The sequence below is a fragment of the Stylophora pistillata genome, chromosome 11, assembly GCF_964205215.1.
Source record: "Stylophora pistillata chromosome 11, jaStyPist1.2, whole genome shotgun sequence".
Lineage (NCBI taxonomy): Eukaryota > Metazoa > Cnidaria > Anthozoa > Scleractinia > Pocilloporidae > Stylophora > Stylophora pistillata.
The window spans coordinates 24,583,424-24,595,467 of record NC_142529.1 but is presented as its reverse complement, the minus strand read 5'-3'; positions in this window follow the sequence as shown (position 1 = coordinate 24,595,467).

The window sequence follows — 12,044 nt, the reverse complement described above, 5'->3', positions numbered from 1 at the left end:
CAAAACAAACAGAAATTTCTTTACCTTGGCAGCCATTGCTAAGCGATTTTCAGCCAATCATTTTCAAGTAATTTTTCCCGGGGCAATTACAAAAATTAAGAAAAAATGCCCTCTGTCTTGACCAATCACAATTCAGTAATTTTGCCCCTTGTATGATAACAGGGAGAATTTAGCCTGCAAGTTTAATTTAGCCTGCAAGGTAATTCTATGTTACAATACATTCGACAATTTGTTGGTGTAATAGAGAATCGTCGCCCTGGTGAGATGGGAAATAAAAATCTTAATTTTATAACTGGTGGCGGGTTAATCCGAAATTAAAATTAATTCTCAGCATAGCTGCTATTCTAATTTTTTTTTATACTGTCCATGTAAGGATTAATTTAGATAGTTTCAAACTTAATTGGACAGTTTTTAAAAATAAAATGATGATAGCTTGACTGACTTCCAAATTACAACTGATTAGCTCTATATTTAAGAAGGAAGAGGACTACATGCTTCTCCAATTCTTGAAACAATCGGATTCAAAAAATGTATCTGACAGCCAAATTGGACTCGGCCTACGGCCTCGTCCACTTTTGGCTGTCTTCAGAATTTTTTTTCAGAATCTATTTTCAAATTGGACAGCAGTTTCTCCCCCAAACACCTTTGCAAGTTCTCTCCGTACTAAGTTCGCTTTTAACCTTACCAATACGGCAGTACAGGTTCTCTGATTCGGGTTTTCAAAAATATCAATTTGCGTAGAAAAAAGCACAGAATTGCGTGATAGCGGCTTTGTATTACTTTCGCATTCATAGTGATGTGTTTTAAACACGGCTAGGAATTTGTGTTATGGTTTTGCGGTGAAAAATGGCATGTTGGTCGGTCGCAAAAATTATCACATAATATGACAAAATATAAATGAATAAAGGCTGATAGTTTCGAAAGAAACTGTTTAGGGCTGCGTCAGTGGGAGTAACGAAATAATTTGGATATATCAACAAAGTTGAAGTAGTAAATTGGCCACCGTAACGATTACAAAAGCTGACGTTTCGAGCGTTAGCCCTTCGTTCGTCGCTCCGACGAAGGGCTAACAAAATATGACAAGAGCAAGCTATTACGTAAGCGAACACAATGAGCCACACTAATTTCAATATTATGGTAGCTGTCAATCTCTATCAACCTTGCTATACTTCAAACAAGTCAGCTGCATTTCCCACTTTTAAAATAAGGCAAATTTATATTGATGATCGCTCATACAAACTGTTTAACCAGCAACAGAAGAGAGAACTACGACTACTCATGAGGGAAGCTTTCACTATCGACTTTTTTTCAAAGAGTAAGTCAACTTAAAAACAATAAAAACAAAACAAAAGACAAAACAAAACAAAAAAAGACAAGAATTAAAAAAAATCGTTGGAATACGAGCTGTCATGCTGGTGGAAGTCAAATAAGATTTAACTCCACGAGCAGCAAAGTGCATGTCTGATTGTCTGCTTCACTGCTTGTCTCACTTCCCTAATCTTCCAGCAGTAAAGAAACGGATTTAAAGGTGATTTGAAAAATATTAAAACAACCGTTGCCCCCCATATGACAATCATATGGGATGAGAATGATTTACTGTCTTTGATAACATTCGCCACTACACTATATGGAACACTGCAAACAACCAATGCTAACTGTACCCACAGTGCACTGTTCACCGTTAGTTTGAATCGCACAATGTTTGGTGCATTTAAGTGGCTTTGCCGTAGATCTTGTACTTGAGCGCGATGGTTAATGAGAGCGCGGAAAATTTTTATGTTCGAAGCGATGGAGATTAGTAGGCTAGACGCTGTTAGGATATGAGTTAGCAGAAAGGCTATATGGAGATCTGAGATGAACCACAAAGAAGTGAAACCGGACAGAATCCAAAAGGTAGCCACTGTAATATATGCGCGCTTCAGAGTTACAATTTGTCTGTATCTAATAAGTCTCAATAACAAGGCGAGAAGTCTGTCCACGCTGATGGCCGTCGATGTGCAAAAAGATACCAAAGATAACGCAAAGCCTGTTACGTGAAATGCATCATTAAGGTTTGGACAAAGATTCCACTTCTCGTGAACTAACGACATCCAATAGGCAGCATAGAGAGGCTGACTAACAAGACCAAGCAACAGATTAGATGTCGCCAGACAACGATACAAGAGTTTGGACGGTGGATGGAGGGAAGATTGCTTGTGAAGGGCGCTGCCAGGATGAGAGAATTCCCAAATAATGCTGCGATGGAGAATCGAAATGTTCACCGTTGAGGAAAAAATTGATTCTTGTCGTAATCCACCAACAAAAGAATGTGAACATACAAGTTCTTTAAAAGTTTTCGAATGTATTCCATCTTCCGTTGAATTTATTGTCGCAATCATTCTGAGGCCTGTTTCCTTTTCCGGCCGGCTTTCTGCAATCGCAACAAGAGGAATCTTGTATCGCAAGCACCCGCCTATCTACGATAACTTCATCTTTTTTTTTTCGTAACTGGTAATAACTCACACATCAAGATTACAGAAGTAGCGTTTACTCGCTTCTTCAAAATATGCCAGCCAGCTGTCTATTGCGTGTTAACAAAGTAAGCATAATTTTTTTTTTCCTTTAATTTTTGCGTGTACCTCAGGTAATAGGTTAACATTTAATAATACAAAGAAAAATGCTTTTGTCATTTCAACAGCATTCCGTTGACGTGATCTCAAGAGGTATTTTATCATTATCGCTCTCGCCACTCTGAAAGGAAAAAGCTTAAGGCTAAATCGGGATAAGAGCTTGTTTCCTAGTGAAATATTAATATCGCGGGATATTTGTACTCCGGCGATAGGCGTGTTATCAGGCCTACTCTGGGGTCTTAAGTCGCCGTAACTTTGGGCGACTTTAGGCGACTTACGCAAAATTAGCAGAAAAAACATCGCGACTTTAGGTGACTTAAGGCGACTTAAAGTGATTTTACTTGACTGAAGTGATAAAATCAAAGTTTGAAAAAGTCTCTCCATAAACCTTGAAAATATTTACAGAATCCCTTGCAATATACACAATAGTCATTTTGGTTACTTTTGTATGCTCATAAGTCACCTTAATCTAAAATATCCAGATTTCAAACCAATTTACCTAAAAATAATGAGACAGAATTACCACAACAGTTATTAAAGAATACAGTCAAAGCTAGTGAATAAATAGCTAGGAAACCAATTTAGCTTAAATTGTTCAGACATAATTACCACAACAGTTATTGTTGAATTAAACAGTCAAAGCTACCAAATAAATAGCCAGGAAACCAATTTAGCTTAAAATGTTTAGACAGAATTACCACAACAGTTATTGTTAAATTATGCAGTCGAAGCTAGTGAATAAATAGCCAGGAATACATTATGGGTTATATGCCTAACATCAAACAAACCTATCACCTCATCCTCGGTGTAAAAACCTGTGAAGCTCACGAGTGACGTAAAACAAAGATAACAATAGCGTACAGCAAAACAATACCTCCTGAAACTAAGAAAACCTCGTCAGGTTTTTACACCGAGGATGACCCAAAAATATACACATAAAGACACACTTTTAATTTTAGAAAAGAGACATGATTTACATAAAACTATCAATACATTTCCCACATAATTAATTAAAAATAACTTGATTATTAATTATTTCACAAAGCCTCACAAATTATAAAAATTGTTATCTTGGTAAACTTGTCTCTACGGTGGTCCATAGGGGACATGACACATTTTTTTTTGTCGCGCGATAATATTTATTATCGCGCGATAATTTATCGTTTATCACGTGATACATGGAAACTTGTCAGGTCACGTAATCGGCTGTCATGCATGTTGTTTTCGTGGACGACAATGACTGCCACAGTCGAGGAGCTATGTTTTGAGGTCAATAGTTCGTTTCATTCATGTAAAAAGATCATTTAGCAGTAAGTTGCAATACTACGACCGGCATAGCTCTTTGAATCAGTATAGCAATCCTTGATTTTGCGAAGTCCGAGCCCGTGGAAATTTTGTATTATTTATTTATATTTTGTGATAACTTTTCGATGATTGCATGAGTTACACTGTTGTGTTACACTAAAACCTTGAAATAAACTTTCATCAGTTTGCTCATCTTCCAGTCTATACTATACCATGCTATCTGCTATTACCAAAACATTTCCATTACTTTACCTCGTGTGCGATTATCGGAGGCGAAAGAAAGAGTGGAGGCCAAGTATATATTCAAAGCTATATATTTAATGAGCAGAGAAGCTCACAAGAGCAAGGCCTGAGGTCAACTGAACTGTTGCATAATCACATCAGGATATTTATAAGTCGAGCGCGGTTGGTAGGTAAGAGGATTAAGGGCTAATCCCACACCTCGAATTTGCCATTTCTTTACGCAATCAAAGCAGGTAACCAGCCAATAGACACAAGGTGGGATTTTTCGGTGGGTACGGATTGGAAAGAATGCAGGCCATAATGACAATCTACTCCATGAGGGAAAAGCACTTGCGTGGTGTTTTCATTGAAGCGGTCGCCCAGTTTAACTTTCTGAGTGAATTTTTTTAAAGTCCTTTGATAATTTTTTTTTTCGCGCTGATAAATTGCTCTGTATACTTTTAAGCAGGCTCGCGTGAGTGTTGCTCTCACGTGCACTTTGGTCACGCCACAAACCTTAAGTCACGTGATTAAATATTTCTGGCAGCCATGTTTGCAGTAAAAGGCTTTTCTTGGCTCAGAAGTAGTTCATGTGTGTTGTCATCCAACTGACGAAGAAGAAATGTACAAAAAGACTATCAAAGCCTCAGGATAGATAAATATTTACGCCTTTAGTAGGTTTGTCGAGCTACAAATTTGAAATGTTTTCAGTTGGTCGCATAGGTGGTTTGCACGTTAAGTCATTGCCGCCATGTTGGTGGACGTAAACAATAGATATCTCGTTAGCTTCTTTTGTTCGTCCACCAGCAGTTTTTCCTTTCACCATTGTTACCTGTATCTCTAGAGATTGGTTGCAAACCACCTACACTATGGTAGAAGTAGCTAGAACAGATCAATAAGTTTATGCTGGAGAAATGGCCCACTTTTGTCATTCTTTTACTCTGGGTAGGTTAAGTGGATAAAATTTAGCTTCAGTTATGTTTCGTTGACTTTTTATAATGTTATTTATACTGCTCAAGGTATAAGTGAGTGGTAAGAATTGAGCCTTTCTCCAGAATACCTTAATTTCTATTGTTTTATCGTGATGATCTGAAACTGTAGGTTTTATGTGTGGTTCGCTCCTATGATTGAAGGGGCTACTTATTCTGAAGATTAGCCCAGGGATCAACGTTGTTAGATTTTATTTGTACTAATGTAAGACACGGTTTGTTACATCCATGGTTACGTCGCAGTCAAAATTTGTGTTTCTGCGTAGTTGGATCCCTTGATGTTAGCGTTTTTATGACCGTTGATGACTAGCTTCGAATGAATCTTACAGCATAAATTGTTCCTTTTAAATTACAAGTCACATGACCTGATTTTCCCGCCGCGCGTAGTCGAGGCAAATTTGTAATTACGATAATTAATTCTATTTCTTTCTACGTGCTCCACTGAACATGCAAATCAATGTGATTCAATCTTTATTATATCCTGATGATGATACGCAGTCTCAACCCTTTTATCAACTTTTTCATCGTGAAATACAAGAGAGAAATTTTGTTGAAATAGATGGCTGTGGAAAGAGTTCCATATAACCCCATACATTAATTATGCATTCACTTCATAAAGACAAAATATATATATCATTAAAAACTGGATCATTGGATAATGCAATTCAAGACTTTTTATTGGCTTAGCCATTATGGTATATGAGCCAATATACCATAATCTAATATCTGTACATTAATTGTAATATCCAGTTTCTTCTTACAGAATAAAGTCGAGAAGATTTACCTAATATCTGGGGGGCTTTTTTTTTTTTTAATTAAACAATTATTCCACTCGTGCTTGTTGGATATGAGATGATTATAGCCAACTTGGCGCTACGCTCCCCGTTGGCTGTCTATCATCTCATACACCGAATTGAAATATGGCGACCAATTTGAATTACCATTGTTCTGGACTTACTAGCCTCGTCTTCACATGGAAATGCAAAAGGATTATCACATGTGTGAGAGACTAGTAAGTCCAGAACAATGGCAGTTCAAAGTGGATGCCATATTTCGATTCGGTGTATATCCAATGCGCGCTTGTGGAATAATTGTCAATTAGACGTTTTGTTATGTAGTATCACTGAGTATTTTTACGAGTTATGCCGTATTTTAACGAGCGCTGTCAAAACACAAATAACGAGTAAAAATACTTAGCGATACTACACAACAAAACGTCTAATAAGTTATTTATTATCCAACACACCAAACTGTTATTTCAGTGCAGGCGAATTTTACAGATATTTATCTATGAGGAGTGCGTGACAGAAGTATACGAAGCGGAATGGAATTGGTGCATTGTCGTGTTGTTGTTTTTATTTTATTCAGTTAATGAAGAAATTTCCTGGTCATCTAGCTGTTTTTCTTCGTTCGATTCGTCTATTAAACTTGGATCTATATTTGCCAGCCACTCTGACTCTTCGTAGTTGGAAATATGATTCAAATTGTCCACCACTTTTTTTTTCGTAACTATAATCCAATTTTTCGCTTGCACGATGTGAGAAAACCTGTTTAACTGGTACTCTACAGTAGACGAGTACAAATACCGCATAATATTTGTACTCATCAATGGCGTTATTTGTACTTGTCTAAGTGTAGTTGGATAATGAAAAGGTTTCTTTGCAACACTCTATGCATAATTAATGTATGGGTTTAAATGAAACTCTTGCCAATAGCTGTTTTAGTAAGAAGGTGGAAGAGTATACATTGTCAGATTTCCTACAGCAGGATTGTCTACATGTAGGAGTTACCCATGCCAGCATAGGGGCTAGACAGGTGCATGACTATTTTCACATGCGGTTTCTATGTATATGGAAGCCATTACCCACCTCACAATAACAATAATTAAACTCATAGTCCATTGCAGGGTTACCTCCCCCCCCCCTACCAACCAGTACCCATATTTACACCTGGAAAAGGTGAGGCACTTTGAGGTTACAGTGTCGTGCCCAAGAACATAATGAAATGCTCCAACACTAGACACCAAAACTGGACTAATGTGGAGTCCAGTGCACTAACCATGCAGCACCATGCCTCCTCCACTGATCCTTATGATTAGACTGTAGTGAATGGGGTCAACTGGGATTAGGGTGGAACCCTCCTTCTGGTAAGCTCAGTTGGTTAGAGCACCGGATTGTGATGTGCGAGAGGTCGAGGGTTCGATGCCCGGCTGGACCAATACTAATGGTCTTAAAATAACTGAGGAGTATTTGCTACCTTTTTATAATAATCAAGAAATGGATAGATATTCTAGTCTCCTTCATAAGGACGAATAAACTGTAGGCCCTGTCTCCTGCAGGGTCATAGGTAGGAGATGTTAATTTCTCATGCATGAGATTACTGTGTGGTGGATGTCCTTCCCTGGGGTAGGATGGGTGGGTATTTGTGGGATGAGTGGGAAGGTGAGATTGTTACCCGGACTGAAGCAGCTGCCAGAGGTGCCAGATATGCTGACGTCCGATCTCAACCTTGACAACAAAATGTAATAAGCGCTATTGATCAGCGCATTTAAATATGTGCTATATAAATTGGTAAATTATAAATTATGATTATAAACCCTAATAACATTGTTTAACCAATAGTGACTTAAGGCAACTTAAGGTCCCAGAGTAGGCCTTGTTATGTGTAGTCTACCTGGTAGTTAAGTCGTGATCTGTTTGATGCAGTTGAATAATTAATAAAATGTTCTTTCAATCTGATTGGCGGAGAGAAATTCAGTTATAAGGAAACAAGATTCAGAGAGGAGGTAATACAGTGAAGAAGACTCTTAATTCTGCGCAAGAAGAAGTAACAATCTACTTAACCTGACTTTTTAATTTTTTTTTGTGGCTTTGAAAAAAATTTTAAAAGCTACAATATTAATTACAAAAGTGCTGGTTTGATTACGCTTGACTGCTTGTGTCATTGCCTGTGCGAAATAAGCTGCCACAGACACGGCAAGTGAATGTATCCGTTTTACACTATTTTCTCTTGTTATTCTCTTTTGAATATTTATCCACGATTGCACAAACCTACCAATTTTTTGCGCGCTGACTTTTTCGCCCGTCCCCACTAATTGAGAACCTAGATGTGTCGTTGAGTTGACTCTTGACTCTTTCAACAACTGAATTTACCTAACAGGACGATGTGTGAACCACAACGATGAGTTTATTCAGCTCTTAAAGTTGAATTAGCCTTTGGAGGCAGACACGCACTAACATCTGTAGCCATGAATTATTTTGCATTAGTATTAAATTTCAGAGCTGAGCAAAGAGTTTCCATTAATCTGATTAGTCGAGCGGTTCCTTATATGACCCTCAGGTTATATAAATGATAATATAAATGAAAATATAAATTTAAAATGAAATGTTAATAAATGTTACTAAAATGTTATGATTTTAGAAATTTCTCTGTTGTTCAGCTCTGAAATTATACTAGAACAATTATTCGCCTCAGGTTCGGTGAATATTGTCGAATCAATCCCCTCGACTTCGTCTCGGGGATTATTCGACGATATTCACCTCGTCTTCGACGAATAATTGTTAAATATGACTAAACAAGAATTATCTCACGCCAACCGTCATTGGATTATATAAAATAGCGGTTAAAATCGCTAAAATCATTGTGTGATCTGCCAACTTTCTGTTGAGTTTCCTATCGCTATCACATCATCGCCTTAAGCGCAGTCGTTTTCCTTTTTTTTTTTTTTTTTTTTTCGCATATTCTCTGTACTTGTAACAGAATACATTTTGTTCTAACACTACAGAAAAGTACCTCCCAGGCCACGGTCAGTAAAAATTTTACTCTTTATGAACTGAAAATTTCATAAAACTTCCCGAGTATTGTTGATTCATTTGAAGTGTGTGACTGAACTGTCAAAACAAGTCAAATTTTCTTCTTTTTTTTCTTCTTGTGTTTGTCTTAAAATTTTTGTAATCGCCCAATGATAAAACATGGAATTTCTTAGCGACGAGCAATTGCGTGGGATTTTGTGCCTCAAGCTATATTATATCCTACAAGACAGATCCAGAGAGACTTTGAGACGCCGGCCAACCTATTTTAATTGAATAAATAAATGTTTGAATCAGCTTTAGAATATGCAGACTTTAGCTGGTTCAAAGCTGTATGCTTTCCATTCGACAAGATTGACTAAATTAAAATGCCGTGTCTATTAATATTGTGTTAATTATTATACACATAGTTTTACTTTTGAAGGGCGCCACGTTAATAGAAGTGTGATTGAGAAATTCAGCTGAGCTTGCTATGAGAAATAGTACGTGGCCTTAGGAGTAGTAACTTTTCGTGTTAAATATCCTTTTTTATTGACAGTTTTGTTGAGCGCGAAGTTTCCGCGAAAGGTAAGGTTTTTTAGACGTGAGTGTTTAGCGAAGTTCACTAAGTCTCTCATAGAATGTTCAAGTTCAGTTCGTGTTATTGTTCACTGGGGAGTTTGAAAATTAAATACTAAGGAATCTTTACAGGATAGGACAGGTGCAAGTCATTAGGTATCCCAAAAAAATGTTTCTTCTACTTCATTTCTACTCTATAAAATCGTTCATTTTCTATTAAGCTCCAATGCTTAAAAAATCGGCTGATAAGGCAAGTTCAATTTGATTATATTAGCAGCAAACGACAGAACTACGAAAACGCTTGATGGTAGTTGTTTTAAATACTTTTGATTCAAACTGAAACAACTGATAATAATGACAAGTCGAACTGTTATCCTCGCGGAATCAAAGAACTTTTAGCTTGACGCACACCGAAGAGCGCGCTTGATTGTCTGTTTTACTGCATGTCTGACCCCGCTAATCCTCCAGCAGTAAAGGAACGGGTTTAAAGATGATTTAAAGTAAAATAAAACAACGGTTATTCCCCAGATGACGATGAAATGTGATGGATGTGATTTTCGATGAGCTATAACATTTGCCAGTATATTATATGGTGCAAAACAAACGGCGAATGCTAACTGCACCCAGAGTGCACTGTATATAGCCTTTTTATATCGCGCGATGTTCAATGCATTTGGTTGGCTTGGCTGTTGATCTTGCACCAGAGCGCGATGGTAAGTGAGGGTACGGAAAATTTTTGTGTACGAGGCTACTGAGATAAGTAGGCAAGATGGTGTTAAGACACGACTAAGCCAAAAGGAAATACGGGGATCCAAGATGTGGCAGAAAGCCGAAAAACCAGATAAAGCCCAAAAGGTAGCTACAATAATATACATGCGCTTTAGGGATACAATTCGTTTGTATCTAAGCCTTAATGACAAGGCAAGAAGTCTGTCCACGCTAATGGCCGTCGACGTGAACAGAGAAACTAAACACAAGGCAAACCCTGCTATGTGGACTGCGTCAAATAATTTTTGACAAAGCTTCCAATTTTCGTAATGTTGTCAGACAACGATATAACAGTTTGGACGGCGAATGAAGGGAAGAATCCTTTTGAAGGGCAACAAGGATGAGAAAATTCCCAAGAAATGCTGCGATGGAGAGGAAAATGTTAACCACTGAGAACGAAATTGATTCCTGTCCTAATTCGCCAGCTAATGTTTGAGAACAGACCAGGTCTACAAATGTATTCGAAGGTATTCCATTTCCTGTTGAATTTTTTGTAAGAATCGCTCTTTCAGTCATTTTCTTTCCCTGGAGACTATCGCCGTTCCCAACGGGAGAGATATCATATCACCAACACCCACCTGTCTTGTAACATTTACTTTCCTGATGTTTATAATCATATTAAACAAAGCCAATAGCGTTTATTCATTTCAGATGCGCAAGACAACTGTCTCCTGTGCTCTAATAACACAAGCATGTAGTTTTTCCCTTTTATGATTGAGTGCACCTCAGGTATGAAATAACATTCTATAGTGTGACCAAAACTACCCTTTATTCAGGTAAATTTCCATTGACATCGTAGGTGAAATATCATTTGTGTATTCTCGAAGGTGTTTAATTATTATTAGCCTCGGCATACGGAAAAAAAAAAAACTTTTAGCTAATTAGTATCAGCTTCGACGAGCGGATATAATAAAAACTTTTAGCTGCATCGAGGTAAGAGTATGTTTCCGAGAGAAAAAAAAACGTGAGAGAAAGTACAAAGAGTAAAAAATTCAATGCAAGCAACTGTGTGACAAGCTATTCAGCCAAACTAAACAAAAATATCAGGAAATTATTGATTTGATCGAACACAGTTGTGTTGACCAAACGCACGTTGACTTAATTTGTACATGTGCTTCCCTTGTTTTGTATATATGTCTTAACTTCTTTTTCATGCATAGCATTGATAAATGAACGCATAATTTTTCTCTCGCAATTTGGAGTAACTAAGCTCCCCTAATATTTTAAAAGCACAAATTGCAGTCACCCTATATATAGCTAGCTTTGTGCAGTTTCTTTGGTCTTTTAGAGAATTTCTTGTGCCTACCTATTCCAAATTGCACTTGAAATCCTGTGATAACCTTTACGACAAAGCTGCCACGTAAGCGGCAGGTGGACGAAAATTTTTGCATTATTTTCTTTTGTGATTCCCTTTTCAATATTAAAGAGAACTATATATTTGATAGTAACGAATCGCTTGGAACAACAGGCTCTCAGTCTGTTTCCATGACAAATGCATGCACCATATCTACAGTTGTGCAAGCTTGCCAAGTTTTCGCGCGCTCGCTTTTTCACCGTTCTTCACCAACTGAGGGCCTGAAAGCTCGATGAATAGTAAAGAACTATTAATTATCTGGGAGAAATTTACCTACTTAAATGATAATGTGAACTACAACTATGAATCAACTTGACTCCCCAGGTTTAATTCAAAAATGAGTTAGCATTAGACGGAAAATATGTTAAATCATCTGTAACCATTATTTCGCTCTACGACGCTTTTTTTTTTCTGGACTTCCCTTAGGGAA